Below are 22698 nucleotides of genomic sequence, written 5' to 3'. Positions count from 1 at the left end.
GGGACGGTGTTCCGCGGAGATCCCACTTGCTTTCCCTGACTGGTATGGACCTACTGTTTCATGCTGTTTCTTGACCGTGGCGGAGTCTGGCAGCTCGACTCTTCATAGAAGTGGACAGGGGTGATCGTGCCTGGTTGCCTGCGGGACCCTTGTTTTGTTAAATGGCATCTCCGGACCTCATTATTTGGACATTTCCTGTCTCTATCCTTGTGTAGGCTTTTTCTATATCCTTTTTTGACCTCGATTAGTGATCCGTTGTTTCGGGTGGGGTGGTGTTCTGTATTTCGATCGCCGGCTCCTCTCCTCTCTCTTCCTTCCTTTTCCTCTTCTTCTCTCTCTTTCTCCTTTTCTCTCGTTGTTATTATTCCCTTTCTCTTTCTTCTATATTTCGGGTGCTTCTGGGTGACAGGCACGCTGTTTAGTGGGGTAGGCCATAGCCATTACAGTGATGTAGGGTGGGGGGGGTGTTTGTTATTTTAGTTTGTTTTATTCTATGGTCCCCTTTTTGCCTTTTTCTAGGGGGTGGGCTATGTCCCTTTGCTTTCACTGCTTCGTTTCGTATGTGTCTGCACTTTCTCCTTTTTTCGGGGCGGGAGGGATGTCTATGTGGCGTCCGATTTATTTGTTTGCTATGCTTTTTCCTTTATTTTTGAACTCTGGATGGGCGTGGGATGTCTCTGGGCCTCGCCCTACGGTGGTTCCTTGATTGCGTGGGGGGCTGTATCCCTCCCGCCCCCCCCCCCCTTTTTTCTGATTATGTTGCATGACGCCCTGGTAGATATGGTTGCTGCCTCCTCTATAAAACATAAAATGAAACCTCTCTTATCCTGGCGCTGACTCTGTAACGACTTTATTCTACGTTTATCCTGTATTCATTCTTTCGTATACACTGCTGTTGCTCCTTTGTGAATCTCCTGATTTTGCGGCCGGCCCCTGTGGTTGTAGGCCTGCGCTTGTACTTCTATGTGTCTCTCAATAAAGGTTTTTAAAAAATAAATAAATAAATAAATAAATAAATACATCTAAAACTCAGATTGCGCTGAATGAATACATAAGCTGGGATGATGATAGAGTAACCAAGGAGGCTAAATACTGTAGGGTCAATATAGTTTACAACTTGGATCTAATTGTTAATGAAAATCGGACTCCGCTCACATCCGACATGAAAAAATCACTTAAAAGGATTAACAATATGCTCTTGACAATCGTGGGGAGATGTAATGTTTTAAAAATGACTTTTTTTCCCAAGTTGCTTTATTTCTTTCGGACCATTCCATATAATGTTCCATATGTTTGATCACATTTTTTCCTAGTTTATCTGGGCTTGTGCACAACCAAGAAGGGCTTTTACATTTCTTTCACTGCCCAGAGAGAGAGGAGGGGTAAGGCTCTCCCCAATATTAAACTACATTACTGGTCTACTATTTTGCAATATAGCTCTGAGTTATTGCAAGACTCTCCCACTGAAAACCCCTCAGGTCTCCCGTCGCCTTATACAATACAGCTAGGAGAAAGGTTGAGAGGATGTCTTTGGCGACAGCTAGATCACTGCTGTTTCAAATGGGTCAGATTTAAGACTCTTTTGAATGCCTATAAAGTATTTTTCAATATACGTAAATCGCTCGTGCTTTCCAAATTAAATTACTATACCCTTACTAGGAATAACGGCAGCCTACCGCTCATTTTTCAAAATGCATATATTCTACAGTGGCATCAACGGGCTTTTCTAAACTGGCCGATGTGATCACCTCTGAAGGCATTTTTCCTTTTAGTATCCTGAAAACTCTATATAATTTGGACAATAGTCAACTATTTCAGTATAATGCAATTTCAGGATATCTAACAAATAAAACTGGTGATCCAGCAGGATTCATTAAGATGGCCTTGATAGATAAAATTCTAGAGCCCAGGATACCACGGATCGGAAGCATTTACACAATGTTAAATGAGCGGAGGCCAGATGACATTAATAGAATTGATGAAAAATGGCAGAAACTGAATGTACCTCCTAAAACTTTTTGCCATGCCCTAAGTCTCGCACAAACATACCTCCTGTCATTAAAGTTGCAAGCAAAATTCTTTAAAACTGGCTTCTTCTTATATATAACTCCAAGTAGAGTGGCTAAATGGGGCTCTGGTAACGGAACAACTTGCCCGAGATGTGCTGAATATAGTGCAGATTCAGTGCACATGTTTGTCACATGCTCAAAATTGGCCCCATTACCTGAAAGGGTGCAACTATTCATCAACAGAGTTCTCTTACAAGATATACAATTGATGCCAGCTACTGTAATGTCAGGAATAAACGACAAGATAAACATAAAATCTGGGGGTGCCATTTTGTTCCTGGCCATGACTATTCTTCGGATCTGTATAGCCTCTCATTGGAAGGATCCAAACTTCCTTCTTTTGCCCAATGGCAGGCTCAACTGCTTTCCACTCATAAACTCGAGTCGCCATATATGCTAGGAAGGGCAGGGCCAGGAAAAAAAGGGATTAGAGATATGGGCACCTTTAACCAGGTGGCTCAACACATTGAATGTGCAGGAGGTGTAGCCACGCTTGGAAATAGGTAGTAATGGTTTCTGATATTCAATCTAGTTGTGCTTGTCGTCCTCATCTCTTGTTCTTTTACATGTCTCTGTCCCATCCCCTTCTACCTGGTGTCTTCTCTTTCCGCCGTCTTTTGCCTCTGGACCTTTCTGTGCTCTATGGCTAATTCTTATGTCCTTACTTTCTCTTGATATTTTTGTCTAATTTGATAAATAGTTAATTTGATTAACTTATTCTTACAGCTTGCTTTATGTATTGTCAATGGTTCCTGCTGGACTTGGGGTGGGGGGGGGGTCTTTTTGTGGACTGGAAAATGAACATATTGTACTGTATTCTTCTTTGTCTTGAATAAAAATAAAAAAAAGTAATGAATTTTGTCGACCCCAGCAATACATATTTTGAGATCCTCTGTTCGAAACATTTTTAGTTTGGTATCCGTTTTCAGCAAATTCAAACCTTTTGATACCCACCATATGGAATCATAAATTAAAACATTTTCGAACAGGGAACGGCAATCAAATCTGAAAGCTCAAGTGACACTATGTTGGCCTGCATATGAAATCCCAAACAAGCATGGATTAATTACTGAATTTCTCTTACAGGGGTTTTTTAATTATTTTTTGTCCTTCAACCTCAATATTTTTGAAGGATTTCAACATTTAACCAGCCTGTTTCTCCCATTGTAGGAAATGCACTTTTAGTATGATGGGAGAGTACAGTGGAATAACACTAGCATTAAAATAAGAACATAGGGTATAAGACTCAGTAGTTTTAATTACAGGATATTATTAACCACAAATAAGTCATCTTCACAATTGCCATTTGCCCTAAATGTGTCACCTTGAGTGGCTTGTTGAATGTAGAGTAGCTGAAATCGCTCCGTTGCGTTAATCTGCGGCAGGGAGGCGTGCCATGGTGGAGCACTACAAAACCCACCAGAAATAAATATTCTTTCCAGGCTTTCAATATTAGAATGTGATCATCCGTGAAAAGATGTAACATTGTTGTTAGATATGCTTCTAGCTGCTGAACTAGGAGACTAAAGTTCTAGACCTGGCTTCTCTACTTGAACATAGTGGGGCATATGTAAAAGAACTTAACGCCGCCGTAGCATCAATGTTTTGATGTTACTGCAGCTTTTTTTATCGCCTATTTTACAAAGAGCTTCTTACTGCAGTTACAGGCATTTTTCCAGCGTAAGCATTAATTTCAAGATGGCCACTTCTGTTAGTAGGACTTAATGAGATGCAAGGTGGCCCTTCCAGTGAAAGAACTGCTGTTAACCCCACTTTGAAATATTTACAATGAAACTTCAGTCTGGCGATAACCCCTCAAAAGTGCAGCTAAGTCCGATTAGAGGCAGGTTTTTAAGTCCAGAAAATAGCTGTTCTTGAAATTGGTGCCAACACATGGGGCCTCATTTGAGAAGTTTTGGTACAGGACAGCGCTGCAAGGAATGTTGCTGCGCTGCCCTGCGACAAAACAAAAGGGCTGGGATGCGAGCTATCAATAAGATAGGGCGCATTCCTGGGCCTCATTCATGAAAAGTGTTGCATCGCTGCGACAAAACAGCATTGTGACACTTTTCACTGTGCCCTTCTTGCGACACCATGGTTGAGTCATATTCACTGTACAGCACTCAATGTCACAATTAATGACCGAAACGTTTGGAATCCTGACGTATCTGTCAGCACTAAAGTCACGCATTGGTGCAGTTGTGTCACAAGCAGGACGCAACACCAGCAATGCAGGGTGCCAGCCTATCCTTATGGCACTGTGTCACCCTTATGCCTGCCATGAGGCAGGTTTAAGGTTCTGACGCAGTGGCGTCTAAAAATTTTCACAGTGAAAGCTGATGGATTTCACTGCGCCACTCCTTTGAGGCTTTGTTGTGTGGGAACGTCCACCCTGCATACATCATACCTGATGCAGGCATAATGTGGCACAGGGCTTCACATGGTCACACATATGCCTATATGTGCCACTTTGTAAATATGGCGGAATGTGGTGCAAAATTACTGCTGCAAGTACATCAAGAAAATGACACCACAGCAGCTTTATACTATCAGAGCTCATGAATAAACTCTCCTGTATTTTGTCCCCTACATTGGTGCACAATGGCTGCCATGCACCAACGCAGGCACCCTTGCGTCATGGCGTTGCGGAGGTGAAAGATCAATCCAGGGTATTTCCTCTTCCTCTGTGTGGTGTGCGTTGACAGTGGATTTGAAGGTTGTGTGAGTTTCAGGGATATTGTTGTGGCTCTATCGCTTCTCAAGACGTCTGCAGGTGCATCTGGACTAGTGGATGGTGGGAGTGAACTAGTTGGCCTTTTTGGAGTGTTGTTTGCCTGGTCTTTTCTTGAGGGGTGCCAGGGTGTCAGCACAGTTGGAGATCCATCGGTGCAGGTTGCACGCTGTTATGTTGGCGTCTGTGAGTGTTGGCAGAGTGGTTGTGCTGAAGAAGTTGATGAGAAGTTCTATGGGGGCCTTGACCCAGCTGCGGGGGGGCAATGATTGCAGTGGAGTGCAGTGGGCGTGGTGAAGGCATGATGTAAACAATGATGGTCGGTCCAGGAGAGTTCTGTGATGTGGCTGTAGTTGAAGTCACCGCTGGGGGAGAAGACAGGCTCGAGCTCTGTGGTTTAGTGCGGTGACTAGCTGCTTGAGTCCGATGTTGGCAAAGTTCCCCAGGAGGGGGGGAGGTGTTCTGGTCACTGAGGTTGTCCAGTTAGAAGTTGAGGTCTCTGATTAGGATGCAGTCGGTGGATGGGAGTGCCTGGTGTGTGATGTGGTCTACAATGGCATCAGTGAATGGGGGTTCATGGCCCGGCGGGCCTGTAGACAAGGGTGCTGTGGAGGGTGGTGTTGGGGTTGATTCGGATCTGGAAGTGGAGGTATTCCATGGTCAAGGTTGGGCCATTAAAGTGTGTGGTCAGTTGGAGTGTGCTTTTGCAGACAATGTCTCCTCACGGACGGTTGGGGTGGTCATTGTGGGGGATTTTGTAGCCGTCAGGGATGACAATGGCGATGTCCCGTCTGGAGCAGAGGTTGGTCCAGGTTTCCGTATAGAAGGCAATGTCTGAAGACGTCCCAGATTTCCGTGGCATATTTGTGGAGGGACCCCAAGCTGAGGAGGATACAGTTGAGCCAGTTGGGTGCCCTGTTGATCGACTGGGCGGCAAGAGGCACTGGTGTGCTGATGTGGCAGGAGGTTCATTTACAGTTTCGGCAGGCACATGGTGCAAGGGTGTTCTTCGGTGATGCTAAATGGACGGCGGCATAGCCTCCAGTGTTGAGGGCGAGGACGGTGCTGGCATCATAGCATGGAGTGTCCGAGAGGCAGGGTTCCTGATGCTGGGCATGGTACAGGGGTGGATGGACGTGCAAAAGCTTGCCTTTGGCTTACCTTAGGTGCACCAGTGGCACGTCCGCTTTGCATGTCTGCACAGCTACCGCCATTGAGTAGTGCTGCGGGAGGGCTGGACAGCTGTGATGCGGAACATTTGGGAAAGGACACAGGAGGGGTGGGGACACAGGGGATGGCAATGAGGGAGAAGATAGGGACAAAAGAACTTCAAAAAGGCACAGGAAAAACAAAGCCAAACAAAGCAAAGATAAAAAAAGACAAAGAGAGAAAAGCAATGGAGAAAAGCAGAAAGATAAACAGGAACAATGGAAAAGAAGGACAGGAGGGCAGTCAAGCTGCAGAGCAGTGACGCTCTACCACTGGACCACCAGGGATGAGGCTAAGGCCTGCAGCTGGAGGAGGGACTCGAACACCGGAACCCATTGTCAAAAGAACGAGCAGCAGCAGATGGGGACAGCAGTAACAGCAACCAGACGGTGCAGCACTGTGGGAAGATGAAGTCCACTAAGGGTTAGTCCCGCGTCCACCCTAAAGCAAACTAACAGGGGACAAGGAAAGGCAGCATCACCCGGTTGCCTCTTCCGATATAACAGCGGCAACAAGATTCCATGTTCCCTAGTTCCCTAGCAAGTAACAGCAGATCAAGCTGAATACCCAAGGGCCTGGGCCAGAATAGGCCCCTGGCACCCACTGCCACCAATGGACGATCTCAGCGACTTAAGCTAGTTAGTGGAGTCCCCCACCAGTCTTGTGCAGTGCCCTCTGTGATGTAGGTCAGCCGCAGTGCAGGGATTACTCAGGGCATGGTGTGATTCACCCACAGGCGCTAGGCCTGTGCCTGACTTGCCCCCTGGCCTGCTCCGCTATGCGTCCCACCTTCTCATCACCTGGACATTGACACCGAGGCTCAATGCACTGCACTCTCTCCAAATCTGTGCCCCACCCAGCAGGAGCCTCAGCCAGGTGGGATTTCACAAGCCTGGGTACAGTGTCTCCACCAAGTCTGCTGAGGAACCTACCGATGCAGGTGAGGCAACAGGGCCCCCTAAAGCGTGAAGTTGCAGCGCTCCCACCACAAAAGTTTGGCATAGCTCAGGGGCCTCACCCTCCACAGCATCCTGCCAGCGCAACATCCACCGGCCTGTGATGCAGAGAGGTGCCTCCCACCATTTGCAATCTCCTCCGTGCACCCCGGTGTAATGGTAGTGCATGGTATGTGATGCAGACCTCCCTAAATTGGTGCACAGGAGTGCCTCTAGCATTCATAGCTCAAAGGGTGCGCCAGGCTGTCTTTTCACACAGGTCAGCAATGTTCTCCATGTGACCTGCCAGACTTCACCACCAGGTAAGGGCGATTGCCGATACCTCAATGTCTACCGCCACGGCACAGCAACTCCCCAGCACATCTGACCTCCCACTCCGGGTCACAGACGCAGGCCAGCGAGGCCTCCGGGGACTTTCCCTGCTTTCAAGGTTTTGGCTTCCATGGTTTTGCAAGGAGGGCACAATAAAAGTGATGCAGCACTGTTTTTTCCCAGTGATGCGCCTCATTTCATAACTGTAGCCCTAAATCTGCTTTTCCTCTTTCCCTGGGACTCTGGCTGGTTATCCTGGCTAGTGGGGGGTTGTTAATCTGTGCTGCACTTGGCCCTGGCTGCTCCATTCTGCATCTACTGGTTTTATTTCCTATTTTTCTTTGGAGGTGGACTCAGGGTATTTTTGCCTCTAGCGCCTCAAAAAGTCACGTTGGGCTGACTACCGTGAGCTTTTTGTCACTAATCAGCCTTTCGTCATTTTTCTCCTGCTAACTTAAAAATTGCCTTGACGCTAGTGTTAGCGGCAGTTTTCAACGTGGCTAGCTGTTACTATAGCCATATAGTGACGTATTGTAAATCTATTGCTAACAGGGCGATAGTTTTTGGTGATGGGCCACTTTAAGAAAACTGCTGCCAACCCTAGTTAGCTGCACTTCTTGTAAATATACCCCATTGTGTTTTGTTACCAGTGACCTGGATGCAGAGTTGTTAATCCCGATCTATTTGGGTTCCATTAATGCAGAGGGTACAGAATTAATGGCATTTTTGTCTGATCCCTGAGACCCCCAGAGAAAATTTGGAATTACCTGGTCAATTGATAATTCTGTGTCCCCTGATAATTCCTCACCCCTCCCTCCCGACCCCCAGACATTCACAGAGATATGTGTCTGCTTTAGCATATGTGCGGATCTCATATTTTCAAAGGGGCCCTTAAACTGCCTCACCAGCCCAAAGGAATAAGAAAAAGCCTGAAACAAAGCAATTAGCAGGTATCCATTTGACTCTTAATAGGACTAATTTGAGAGCACTTAAAAATATCCTGAATACCAATGAAAAGCGCTGTGTAAAACATGAGATATTTATATTGTGCTCTGAACGTGTATTTGTTATTCCCTCTCCACTAGCACTCTCCTCTTGTCACTCTTTTCATTTCCACAACCCATCCAACCAAAGCCTCTCTTCTGACAGTCTCCCTTTCAGTACAATGCTCTGATAATTCTAGTCCTCTTCACAGCTCGCTAATCGATTCATGGAAATCAGCCACGGCCAGGGGCGTAGGAGACAATAAAATTCTGGGGGGGACAGGGACAACCTTGTGGACTTTCCAGTGACACTATACAAATCACCTCCCGTTAAACAAATACAATCGCATACTTTTTAAGTGAAATATTGAGAAAAGCAGGCATGTAGTCACAGTTTGCATGTATGCTTTATTGTTATTTACATTCACAAAGTAATCAGATCAAATGTTAAAAAAAACATGTATATGAATCTTGCATCTTCATGCACCGAGCAAACAAAGGTCGCTGACTTAGGGTGGGGGCGTCGTGTTTGTAAGCGCTTTATGGTTTGAAAAGTACCTGCTGCTGCATTCCTGGTCTCCAGCAATTTTTAGGCAACAATAAAAATGTGAAGTTAACTTCGGTGATTAATGTTCTTTATTGAGAGAGATTAGAGGTTTGTCTAGTCACTAGTGGAAGTTTTGACTCATGGTAAGGTAGCCACAGTGGGGTAATATGCATGCTGCAAAGAACGTGTACCACGCCGATCACGAAATGAATATCATGTAAATAGGTCAGTGAGTTACTGCTTTTGTCTGAGAGATTCTTTTGGTATTTGCAGTTTATAAGTTAAAATCCTAATATTGAACAGTGAGCTATTAACCATCATACAAGAGCTGCATAAAAGGTTGATATGTCATTTTAAAGGTATCCATGTCTGTGTGGACATTACCACCAATTGTCCATACCTTGTTATATAATGAACTGCAAAGTTGTGTTATACCGTACCATATTGGACAAGATGTTGATGGGGTGTACATGTATTGATGCTGCTGCTACATCTGGAATGTGACCACTGTTTATAGGGCGGGGGGGGAATTACAAGGGAGGTTTTTGAGAATATCCGTCATAAGGTGATAGATATGTGCTCTGTCGGTGGAAAATGTAACAATGATTATGTGAATGACATGCTATCAACCTTATATGACCACTCTACATGACTGTATACGGTACTTAAAAATAAATAAAATATGTTTAAACAAAAAATCAAAGAGCTGCATAAAAACTTCAAGGTATAGATTAGAACGTTATCCTTTTCCCCCAATCTTTCCTTGTCCCAATGTTGGAAAATGGTTTAATTAGGATAGAAATGAATTCTGATTATTAAAGAGCACGGCCAACTATGGTGTAATGTCTTAAATTCTGAGTTTGTGCTTCTCTAGTTTTGCAAAGCCATCCTGTGCACTTGGCACTCCCCAACTTTTTGCTGACTGGCAATGGTGTTACCTGACTCTGACTGGCCCTGGCCTCTGCCTAACCAGGCCCAGTGCTATCTTGAAAGAGGCACTTAAAAATACAGTGAAATCACCTACATACACTATGGTGCACTATGGGTTAGGGCATCCCTATGATTCGCATGACCTCTCCTATAAGTCCCTAGTACATAATAGGCCAGGGGGATTAGAACTATCTTTAAGTCCCTAGAATATAATAGGGCATGGCAGTTTAGAGGCCAGCAGTCCTTTGTGCTCTTGCATGTGTGCACTGCTGAAGCATGCGGTCAGTTTAGAAGTAGCCCTGTATTGTAGAACTGATTTTAAAATGCAAATTGTGCTGAAACTCGACTTTTGGGTTTGGGGAACTTACAAATCGATCAACTACAATGTTGGGGCAAAATTAAGTTAAGTAGAAAAATGTTTCCACTTAAGTATGGCTGTTTCATTGTTTCATATTTGCCACATAATACATCATCTGCTGCATAATCTAACGATTTCACCCAAAACTATTTTGTAGCTCAAATGGATCAAAAATTACTAAAGAAATGTGACTTATGTTGCTGTGAAGTGTAGGGCCCTTTCCAAAGGTTTACTGTCACCTTTCCTACTGCTGCATTTGTATGTTACACAGGTACTAATGAGGCAAAAGCTTTGCAGAGGCTGTTAGTATGTATAAATATGTCAAAATAATAAAGTATCATCAAATGTACAGCATTACGCTGCAGCCTTTTTATTGTTGCATAATTTAGTCAACACTGCAACATAATTTTGGCCTCCATTGCTTTATTACTCCAGTGGCCCGAAAGCAGGCTGCAAGTGTTAAAAGTGTTTGTGCATGAAGCAAAGACCATGAATTTTGCAAACTTAGGGGCTGCTAACGATGGAAGGCAGACTTCAGTCCGTCCTCCATCGAATCGGGAAATGCGACCGCTGGCCTTCAAGGTGGCGGCCCCACGATAGGCATTACATTGCAGCCCTCACTCCGGCGTTCGCAGTGCCTATCTTTTACATTGCAGCAGGTGCTGCTGGCTGCATCATCCGTCGTAATGTAAAAAGGGACATGTTAAATATATCACTGAACTACATGGCAGGCATAATGCAGTGCCTGCCACATGGTGCAGTGATATGTAGGGGTGCATCATAGGTGCCCCCCCCAGGTCCCATGTCTGGGGGCTATGGGGAAAGGGACCTGCTACAGCCCCCAAATGTCACTTTCTGCCAGCTTTTCCATGGCGGGTAAGGGACATCGTAATTCCTACAGTGGTGCCTGGTAGGCACCACCAGCATTGATGGAACCACGAGCCCTTCCGCCGCACTGGCTGGCTCAAGGAGCCCGTTGGGTGCGTGGCGGTTGGTCTTTCCGACCGCCAGGGAACCGCCCACCGTTGTAATATGGCGGGCGGTGATGCAGTCACTGATGGCAGTGGGACTGCCACCGAAAGGGTGACGTGGCAGTCCCACCGCCATTATAATCACCCCCTAAGTTTGGTGTGCATGCAAATCCTGCATTGCCAACCCCTGGTAAGTTGCACTATTACTGCTGAAAAAGGCCAATGGAGGTACCAATGGGTGAGGTGGACTGGCCTCAAGGTTCTTGTGACCTCAGTGACAGAGTCACTGTCGATCTAGGGTGTGCTTCTTTGTATGCCTGCCCGCAAGACCAGTGCTTAAAATGAGCCGGTGCTTTCCGGCGCTCGGCACCTGCACTTAATTGCCAGCACTGGCACTTGGAACATCTGCTCATTTAAAGATGAGCAGGAAAACAGTTATTTATTAATTTAATACATGTGTAAAACAACTAATACCAGCTACCCAAACCATTTTTAAAGCTTGGGAGTCTGAATTCTCACACTTGTAGCAGTGTGATGGTTAGTAGTTGTGTAAGTTTTGTTATTGGCAGCGCTGGCAGGGGAAATGTGTGGTGCAAACTGCAGTGGCCCTATCACGAAGGCCCCAGCACTTATTTGTTTACAAATTAAGCACTGCGCAAGACTGAAAGTGAACTGCAGTATGGATTGTGGTGGACAGGTCTTTAAGGTTAACTCACACACTGTTAGGGTCCACCTGCGGGTGCTAAGACACCAGAGCTTATAAGGTCTATTGGGCTTTCGAAGGTGTAGCATAGGAATGAGCTCTGTCGGGAGTGTAGTTTGGTGGACTGGTCATGAAGGTTGAACATGGTTCTCCAGTTCCAAATTCAGAAGCTCTGGCCAGAGTGCCACATCCTCTCCCATACTGAACACCATACTGCCCCACAGAGAGAAACTGGCACTGCCTTCAGCTACAACTCAATTGTGCTACAACTAAATTCAAATTATGCACTAGACAATAAGTAAAATGCTGCCTGAAAAATATTAATAACACCCTGGAAAAGAGCAAACACTCACAGGGAATGCAAGAATAAGCAAAGCATGTGAAATGTAATCAGGAACAACATGGTTACCTTAATGTTTTTAAACTCATTATTCAGAAATCAGTGGATGATTTTGCCTGAAAAGTTCAGCTACAGGACCAGGAAGGGGTCCATTTCAAAGTCCATTGTTTATATCCTTACAAAATATAAGCAGCTTGGTTGAAAAAATACCTCATCCCTAAACACAGAGCTGTGGTACACATTTTAGAAGCTAAAATAATTAAAACAGTTGAAAACGATTATATTAAACGTTTCCACTCCACCCATTACCAGGTATTGCATTCCCTTTAGGAATGGTGCACTTCCTCACCCTGGGAAAACAATGTTGTTCAAAAAAAGAAGATAAGAAGAAAGTAGCGCTTTCACTGGTAAACTCTGTAAAGTGGCGCTAATGTGTGTGGGTGTAAATAACAATCTGGCCTGTCTGCTGACCACTCTGTATTGCTTTATTTAGGTATTTATTTGTTTTTCCTCTCTGTCCCGAGGTTGTTGTTTGGAATAGAAAAATCGGCACGTAAGGAGGAGTGAGACAAAGACAGAAAGATGGAGGAATAAAGAGAGAGAGAGAGGGGAGGAGGGCAGCTGCCAGAGACAGATCCGGGGAAGTGGACACAGTCCTTGCCTGCTCTGGCCATGAAGGAAAAGAGACAAGAGTTTTTTTTTCCTTCTCTGCCCTTCCTAGAACGCAGCAGAGCCTTCCTGCAGCATAACAAAGGGCAGAGGGCGGTTGGCCTCTTTGACTCCAGGCAAGTCAAGTGCAGGGCCATTAGGTAGCGCTTTCGCGCACTAATGGCCCTGTGAATAACAGAAGGGAGAGGGGAAATTCCTTTGTCCCCTCGACCCCCCACCCTTGTCCCCCGTGTCCCCCCACTCTAAAATCAGGGGGGGATATGTCCCCCGCGTTCCCCACACTTCCTACGCCCATGGCCACGGCCCGTGCCGGTACGAGTGGCGGGCCGGGTTGGGGGGGATTCGACAGACGACCATGAGGGAAAATTAAATAAATAAATAAATAACTTTCCCTCATCATTGTCTGTCGAAATCCCCCCGGACCTGGCCCCACAGCCCCAACACCCACCTGCACTGGCCGTGGCTGGTGGAAATGAAACACAGTGGAATATGAAATGAGACAGACTCACTTAAGCAAACGAGCTATTGTTTTTTTTCCATATTATTATGCGTCGGTAAAAGGTGTGGGGGTGGAGGACTGATTTTTTGTAACAGACAATTTAATATTTTGCAAGTAACATCAAATCTCGTGGCTATTAGATGCAGGCCCAGCCTCTAACAATGACGATCAGATCCCAGCATTACTTGCCAATGCTAACCTTATGATAAAGCCTGAAGGAATTTGACCAATTGGAAAATGTACATAATGTTTACATTATTCAATTGTTTTTCAGTTGTCTTAATATCACACTTTTCACATTTTAAGCTATATATATATATATATATATATATATATATATATATATATATATATATATATATATATATATATATATATATATATATATATATATGTTGTTATCAATCATGTTAAGTGTAATACATTTTTTGACGCATGAAGGATGACAGGCTTTGTCAGCCCTGCCAGGATTCAAAAATTGAAATCGCTGGATTCACCAAGATCTTTGCAGTGTGTGCTTAACTTAGCAATCTAACTTACATATAGTAATTTTAATTTACTATTGATGTTTATGTAGTTCTTCGTTCTGCCTTAATACCACCTCACAACCCTTTAGGAAGGGCATACATTCATGGAGGAGGAGAAGGATCAACAGAAATTATTCATTCTTATGGCTTGTAAAATTCCCAACGGAAGTTGTGTTTCCACGTCTCTAGAATTTATGGAAGCAAACATAAACACTCTGGCCTAGATTTATTAACATTTTGAGTCAGGGTTTCGCCACTTTTGTGGCACAGCCTCTGTGCTAAATCTGTATTGCGATTTTAACAAGCAACGTAAATCAAGATTTGCATGGATTTGCATTAGATTTTGTCTAAAAAAGTCATGCAAAGCAGCATTACTTTGAGCCGGGGTGGAGCATGGGCATTCCATTCGTTAGTTTTACCGGGTAGGTGCTACATGCGTAGAACATAGGTGTTCTTGTCTATCCTCTCGAGCATTATCTTCATTTAAAATGTCAGTAAGCATAGGTTTGCACCAAAATGCCTTGGTATGTCTACTGAGGCGGGAGTAATCAGAAGAAATATCCTTACTTCTCCTCGTTACTTCCTCTTTGCAAGTGTGCTCCATTCTTCAGTGCACATACAAAAAGAAATGTGCCTCTAAGAATAGTTGTTTCTTCCTGCACAAAAACTATTCTGAACACAACCCAGGCATCTTTGTGTCATGGCATCAGGGTCGCTGCATTAATGCTAGGCAGCCAGAAGGGGCACCAAAGCTATGAGAGAGCAGAATTGCATCATATCCCGGTAAATAATCCACATTTCTGCCCACTTCTTTTGACACAACCCAGTGCAGAAACTTCCCTTGCTGTGTTGGGTCAAAGTTTAGTAAATCTGGCCCTCTGCTTGTCAGAGCCACAGTAAATTTCAGGAGGGATACAAACAGTGTATGTGCCACATTTGATATTTTGCCTGGACCAGAAATTTTGCTCAGACCCTTGGCTTTTCCCATACCAAGTTTTCAGATATTACCTGGAGGAATTGATATGAGCAAAACAGACCAGAAAGAGGGAAACATAATCAAAAACTGAATGTCAATTCCAAATGTGAGGTGTGGAACTCAAAGTATTGAACCAAAACTGCCCTGAGAAAAATCAACTGAACAGAATTTCCTCTGGGCACTTTTACATCCTAATAATTTCAGCCAGTTAGTAATAAAAGTAGCTTAGAGTTCAATTGGATGTGAGTGATTTAAAAGACAGGTGGGCACTAAAGAAATTGTGTGGATGGAAAGAGAGTTGCAGTATTTTCTTTTGCAAAACATGCATCTGTGGTGGCCATCTTTGAATAAGATTTATTAATAATTAAAAAATCCATACTAAAATTACTGTTGTGGATGTGCGTGCATCTGCGATAGCCACATTTTCATTAGGACTGGGAGGAACTTGTGGAGTTTCACTCTGCAGAATTCCTCAGAGTTAATAAATAAATAAATAATTAAATATGAAAACTCTCTCTGCAAGATTTCACAGAGTTCTGCGAATGGACGGAATTAGGCATGTTGCGCTGCTTGTGCTGAGTTTTAGCGTCGGGAGCTCATTTTGCTCTGAAACAGTACAGTGTGGTACACCAGAGGACGCTGCTTTTCAAGTTGATTTTGCTGCCCCTCGAGTAGATTTTCTACTAGATCGGCAGTTTTCTGACCGCGAACGGTCGTAACCGCCTGCATTGGGGAAATAGCATTTGCTGCCCTCATAGTGACTGAAAATCACGCTAGTAGAGGCCAAATCTCACTCGCCAATTTACTATTGGCTAGCCGCATATGAGAAAAGACTTCACCATACTGCAGTTGCCAGAATTTGGCTGGAACTCCACATTACATGCGTAACAGGGAGTGGCCAAAACTCCGTCACTCCGCCGGCAGAGTGGAATTTATTGCCCACCCCTAATTTTAATACAGTTGATTTTTTTTTTACACATGCCATTCAAAGGCGGATGAGCAAACATCCAAGGTGGCCATCTTTGAATGTATATGTATCATTTCAATAAATCTAGTTTAAAGATGGCCATATTAAATGCTTATGAATCTGCAGTATCCATCATTGAATGGGATTGTTAAAATAATACGACTAGTATCTATGCGCCCACTACACATATGTGTGCATGCACACTCATAGGTGAAAATCTTAAAATGGTAAAAATCTTCTTACAATGGATGCAAACAGATAGAGCAGTCGGAAGAGAAAGTTAAAAAAAATACTAAATAAAGTGGGAATTGTAGGAAGCTGGCTCTTTATATGTTATACCAAAAAGAGGTACACTATGCAAAGAGTCCAGGTATTCCCTTACCAGTGCACAGGGGCTTGCTCTAGCAATCCCAAGGTGCCCTTTTAGGGGGTAGTTTGGTTGAACAGCCTTAGGCTTATCAGAGAGGAATATTAGACATCTGCAAATACACTCAATAGTCAATAAATGACACACATGACTCAATAAGGAGATCCACATCAGTTTATAAAAACAACACATATCTTCATATATGTTTAGGCACCAGAATCAATACGATCAGGAAAGTAAGTTTTTCAAGATGAATACTTTTGCATTTAAAAACTCAACAGGGTGTATTTTTCAGAAGCTGCAATGTTAGCCTACGGGTGGGAAAACAAATATGGAATTCAGGTACAGTATAGCAACTTATGATACCAATCTCCTGGACCTAAGGAGAGTATGTAGCAAGGTCCAAAGCAGCACCATCAGTTCACCCCAGGAGTCACTGGGGCGGCCGGGTGCAGAGGTGTTTTTTATTGTCGGTTGCTCAGTGCTATCCAATGGAGATCAGTCCGGTCGAAAGCAAACGCTGAAGGTTTGGCCTGGGAAGCCAATCGGTGTGAACCACAAAGGGGGGCTCAGGTTTCAAGGTGCATGGGGATGTGTGGACACCTTTGGTCCTCTTCTCCATGGGCAATGGGTGCAGAGGTGTTTTTAGATGTTGGAATTTCATAACTGGGAGCACTTGCGGTAGAGGTGGCCTGAAAACAGGGTCTGCAGAAAGCATCAGGAAGTCCACAGTGGGCAAGTTCAGGTGGAATGTGTCTCCGGAGGGCCAGTGGACCACACTGGCACCATTGGCCTACTTCAGGTTGGGCTAGGCGGCACAGGTACAGTGGTGCTTCACGGTGTCAGATTTTTGCGATCTGGAGTCGTCTTAGGTCTCTATGGGTGCCTTCAGGATGCAGGGAAACAGATCCGTTGCTCCACTGGAGTTACTGAGTCTTGGCAGATGTGTTGGCAGTCCTTTCAGGCTTTTGGAGCCACAACAGCTTGCAGGATGAGATGGCTTTGGTGCAATCATCGGGAACAGCAGACAGGCCAGCAGGGTTGGCAACAAGTCAGCTGCATCTTCCAAAGTTCTTTTTTTCTTAGCTCTTTGGTCCTTCTTCTCGTTTTGGTCAGCAGGATCATATTCTCTGGTGCCAGGGTTCCATCAAAATACTGAATTTACGGATCTTAGGGGAGTGTAGGGTAGTAGCCAATGTAGTAGCCAATGGGCTACCAACCCTTGGGGTCACTACACCCCTTCTATGACCACTTCCTGGGGGAGATGTTAATAACCCTGTCTCAGAATTCCTGATTTTGCCATCACCAATATGACTAACTTAAAAAAGTTGATCTACTTCAGGTAGCCCCTCTTAGGGGTGGCACTAGGCTAAGGGTGGACGTGCCCATCTGACTAGATAATTCTCCCACCTGTCCAGGTGCCAAATGGCTCTGGACAAAAGGGGTCGGCTTCTGTTCCTATGAGAGAAACCAGATTCACATACCAAAGGCAGTGGGTGCTTTGAAACTCCCCTACCTTCGAATGGTAATCTGCAGGTCATCCTATGGGAGGAGGTGAAACCACCCGCTGCCCGAGCAGGCCTGCTTTCTGGCCTCCCAAGACCAAAGGCCCTCACTCTTGGGGGGAATCAGACAGTTGTCTATGGTGGCGGGCTGACAAAACCCTGTCAGCACCAGGAGCTGGTAGGTTTTCAGGGGGCACCTCAAAGATGCCCTTTGGTGCATGTATTCCTAAATTCGACACTAGCATCAGTGTGGGTTTATTAACATGAGAAGCTTGATACCAAACATCTCAGTCAGTGAAGCCATCATGTAGCTGAGGGTCCCGTTTTCACCTGTGTCCAGCACATGTTTTAAAACGGCTTCCCTGTTCACTTGTACTGGCATTAATGGAACTGACCAGCACAGTGGCAGATCTGCTCATGCAGATATAGCCTCACATGTAACATAAGGCACCCTGCCTTAGGGCGGCTGTAAGGCTTGCTGTAGGGGTAACTTACAAATATGACATGCGGTGTTAGGGGACATGGCACACAGGGATGTGTATCATGACGTGTTTTCACTTTTCCCTGCACCAAAACATGCAGCCTGCAGTGGTAGTTAGCATGAGATTGGTGAGGGCTCCTATGGGGTAGCACAATTTGTGTTGTAGTCCTTGGGACCATCTTTAATGCCCCAGGCCCTAGGTACAAGGGGTACCATTTGCTGGGGATTGACAGAGGGCACTAAAGGTATTGCCAATTGGGGACAGCAATTGGACAGTTGTGAGAAAGATGTCTTGCATTGGGGACCTAGTTAGCAGGAACTCAGTGCACTTCCAGTCGAAATTAAATCAATACCAGGCAAAAAGTTTGTGGTTGGTGACCATGTCAAAAAGAACACTTTCCTACAGGGATGAAAAAGAATGAGAGTGAAAGCAACAGATGACCTGGGGATGGGGATGGATGAGTGGGTGGGAGAATGTAAAGGGGAAAGCAGCACACAGAGAGATATCAAGAAAACACATGCACCCCCTTTGAGTGCTTAAAGAAAAAGTTGTTCCCTGAATGCAAGATATATCAGCAGTGAAAGGTTACATTTCAATTAATCAGCACACCTAGATATCGAAAATGCTCTTAGGGGAGATAAACATGAATAGGGGGTACAGACATTGAATCAAGAGGAGACAGATGAGATAGAAAATAAAGCCATTCAATCATGATGAAAGGGCCGACCTGAATGACCCTCTGTGTTAGGAAGCAATGGGTCTGGTCAGCAGACAGTTAAAGTTGTAAAAGCAGGGACCTAAATAATGAGCACAGGAGCCCAAAGATGTTTTCAGGAACCCATTGCCAGCTTTGCAAATGCTGGGATTACATAATATATCAAGGCACCCTAGTCTTTATTCCACCTCATATCTCTTTCTTCTAACATCTTATACTTCTTGTCACATCATCTCAATGTTGCAGGCTGTTTTTCGGCACGGCTTTCTTCCTTTGTCACTGCTTTCCTACTTTTCTCTTCGTCAGTCTTTCTCAGTGTCTGCCTTTCTCTCCCTGACAGTGGGACAAACTATGAGGATCTGAAAAATAGGTAAATGCCCACCACCAGCAATCACCAGCACAAATGAAGTCCTGGAGATTTGCGATTTTTGGCCAACATGTAGGTAGGCATTGCTTTTTAGACTAGGCAGCTGCTCCTATTATGACATTTCTACACTCACATTTGTATACCAAAATGTAATCTCACTTTACAATTTACTATTGTCAGCTCAGGTTTTCTACATAAATGGTCAGTGAAAGTTAAGGAGAATTCTAATTCGAGTGCAAACAGCAATTTGCACCTGAATCAGAGTCATGAGTTTAAAGTGAATTTCGAAAAATGTTTACGTGAGGAAAAAAATGCAGTGTATTGACCGGCAAAACATTGGTTTCTGCTATTATCCCTCAATCTAAGGACTGAACCCCATAACCCCACACCCAATAATATAATTGTTTTACTTGCCTGTGACGGGAAAGATCCTTTACAACAAAACTTTTACAACGCAGTGCCTTTACGACGCAACTTTTGCAACGCAAACCATTACAACGCATTGCGCTGGGGGGGCGCTCTAGGATAGGGAATAGGTTTAATGTACTATCCAACACCTTCCCTACTATCCACGGGGACTGGAGTTGGAATAGTAAATTAAACAATTCACTATCCAGCGCCCCAAAGCACTATGCGTTGTAAAGGCATGCGTTGTAAAAACAGCGTTGTAAAGGCATGCGATGTAAAAGCATGCGTTGTAATGTCATACATCCGCCTGTGACATTACTTCTACAAATCAGCCTTGGTCAGGGGCATCAGAAGCAATGGGAAGAATGGACAGTATTCCCAATATCCCACACTTTTCAATGCATTGCTACGTTTTTTCGTAGATTTCAAAGAATACCTACTCGAATCATTAATGACAAGGCAGCTAATACCACCAGATCTTACTGATGCTGTATCTGATGTGCCTTTTTAAAAACAAGTGCTTGTTCTATGGAAGGGCCACTTGAAGATTTTGACCAAGACCCTATTGAAACATCTGACATCCTTGGAAATGGTTGGATCGCAATGGCTAATGACGCCTTAATAGTGTGTCCATGTACTATCTGCACTAGACAACAAGCACTTTTTGAGGGGTTTGAGCATTTTATAGACCTTATCGGTGATGTTCATGTTTTGACCTTAATTATGAAAAGTTTGTAACCCATATCTTTATAAATCACTCCAATTTATGGAAATCTACTGGGACAATAAAAAAACAACAGATAGAAATGCACAAACCAATGTTTCATAATCTCTGGGAAATTCTCTGAAATCTATTTCATTAGGGAAGGGAAACAACCTATACAAATTAAACCAGAGCACTTCTTACCCTTATTTGGTGGATAGTTTCTCTATTTTAATGGGTTGAATTTACCTCTGATAATCTCTGAGATTAGGAATGAATACGAAGCTCCTTGGAAAAATCCTACTTTATTGATAGCTGTCCCTGCATTTATCTCAATTACTGTAATCCATTGACAGCCCCTTATAAACTGGCTGGGATGAGAATGTACTCACAGGTGTCTCTTTGTAGGGCATGTGGTACTTTTCGAATAAATTGCTAGTACTAGATACACAGACATGGTAGTCTGTATGCTTCATGCTACAAATGGAGTCTTGACACATCACTGTATGACATTGTGTCCCAATTCTTCCTTTATCTAAATATAGCATATGTGGAGACTATTTCACCAATGCCTTTAGTGTAGTTTATGGAGGTGCACCTGTAATGTTCTTCTGTGGATCAATTCCCCTTAGGGAGTAAACCAGGCCTGCCACTAGAATACAGATGTTCATTACATAGGTGTTATTTATTTATTTATTTATTCAATTTGTAAAGAGCACAGTCACCTAGCAGGCATCCTGGCGCTAAGGTAACTCAAGGGGGGAGAGCGGGAACCGGGACTGGCCACTAAGTCTTGGGGAACAGCCAGGTTTTTACACTTTTTCTGAATGGGAGGAGCTCCCTGATTTGCCTAATTTCCCAAGGGAGACTGTTCCACAATTTAGCCGCTGCCACCCCAAAGGATCTGCCCCCCGACCTAACCTTTGGAAATCTAGGAACCTTCACTAATATCGCCGACGAGGAGCGCAATGTTCTTGTCGGGACGTACCAGTCGAATTCTTTGCACATACGCACAGGTCCTATCCCATGAAGGGCTATAAAAACAAGGCAGAGAGATTTAAATTGCACTCTCTGTCTCAGGGGGAGCCAATGAAGTTCTGATAAGGCTGCAGAGACAGAGGAGCTTCTAGGCCACCATAAGACTAGTTTGGCAGCTGCCGACTGGATCCTTTGCAATCTGTCCAACAGGACGTTAGGGGAATCCAGCAGGAGAGCATTGCAGTAGTCAAGCCTACTGAGAATTGTACATCTGGCTACTTGTGCACGTACCTGAACAGGTAGTAACGGAATTTTTTTCGGAGGGATCTGATGATCGCAAAACAAGAGGCAGTTGTTTTTGTGACCTGAGTTTCCAGAGTAAGCTTATCTTCAAATATAATGCCCAAATTGCGGACAGTAGTTGCCGGCTGGACTGTGGACGCAGTGCCCGAAGACCAAAAATTGCCAGGAATAAGAGGAGAGATCCTGTTTGCCGAGCAGACGATCACCTCAGTCTTTCCTGCGTTAAATTGTAAAGAATTATCCTGCAGCCAGCGGGCCGTGTCCTGCAAACAGTTGTGAGATGCCTCTACTGTAGTCGAATCCTCACCCTCAAAGGAAAGGATCATCTGATTGTCATCTGCGTAATTTATGATGTCAATATTATAGGCCTTGATGACAGTGATCAGAGGTTTTAAGTACACATTAAATAGGATAGGGCTGAATGCTGATCCCTGAGGAACACCATGCAACACGTTGCAGAAGGCGGATTAAAAGGGGGAAAGGGATACCGCCTGCTGTCTGTCCTGTAAGAAGGATCAAAACCACTGCAAGGCAGAGCCTTTCACCCCAATCTCGCTCAATCTTCTCAGGAGAATCTCATGGCTGACCGTATCAAAGGCGGCAGACAGGTCAAGCAGAATCAATGCAGCTGCCTGTCCCCTGTCTGCCCGCCTCTGAAGCTCATCCATGTCGGTCAACAATGCCGTCTCGGTCCCATGAGCCGGCCAAAATCCGAATTGAACCTCTTCCAGCAGATTGTGTTGTTCAAGGTAGGAAGTGAGAGTCATACTAACAGCCCGTTCTACGATTTTAGCAGGGAACGGCAGCAAGGAGATAGGCCAGTAGTTTTTTGAACATTCAGGATCAAGAGAGGGCTTCTTCAATAAGGGAGAAACTAAAGCTTGCTTCCATTGTGGGGGAACCAAACCACTGATAAGTGACTGGTTACAGATCAGCCGCAAAGAGGGGAACAGTTCTTCCTTGTACTCCTTCCAGATCTTATGTGGTACTGGATCTAGGGGTAATCCAGAGGAGATGCCCTGTGCCAAACTGCAGAATTCCTCCACAGTGAGGGGTGTAAACTCACGGAGTTGTTGAGGAGCTTGACCGCAAAAGCCAATGTCAACATCCTCCGAGTTGCCCG

This window comes from Lissotriton helveticus, chromosome 7 (assembly GCF_964261635.1).
Source record: "Lissotriton helveticus chromosome 7, aLisHel1.1, whole genome shotgun sequence".
NCBI lineage: Eukaryota > Metazoa > Chordata > Amphibia > Caudata > Salamandridae > Lissotriton > Lissotriton helveticus.
Note: the sequence above shows the minus strand (reverse complement) of the source record.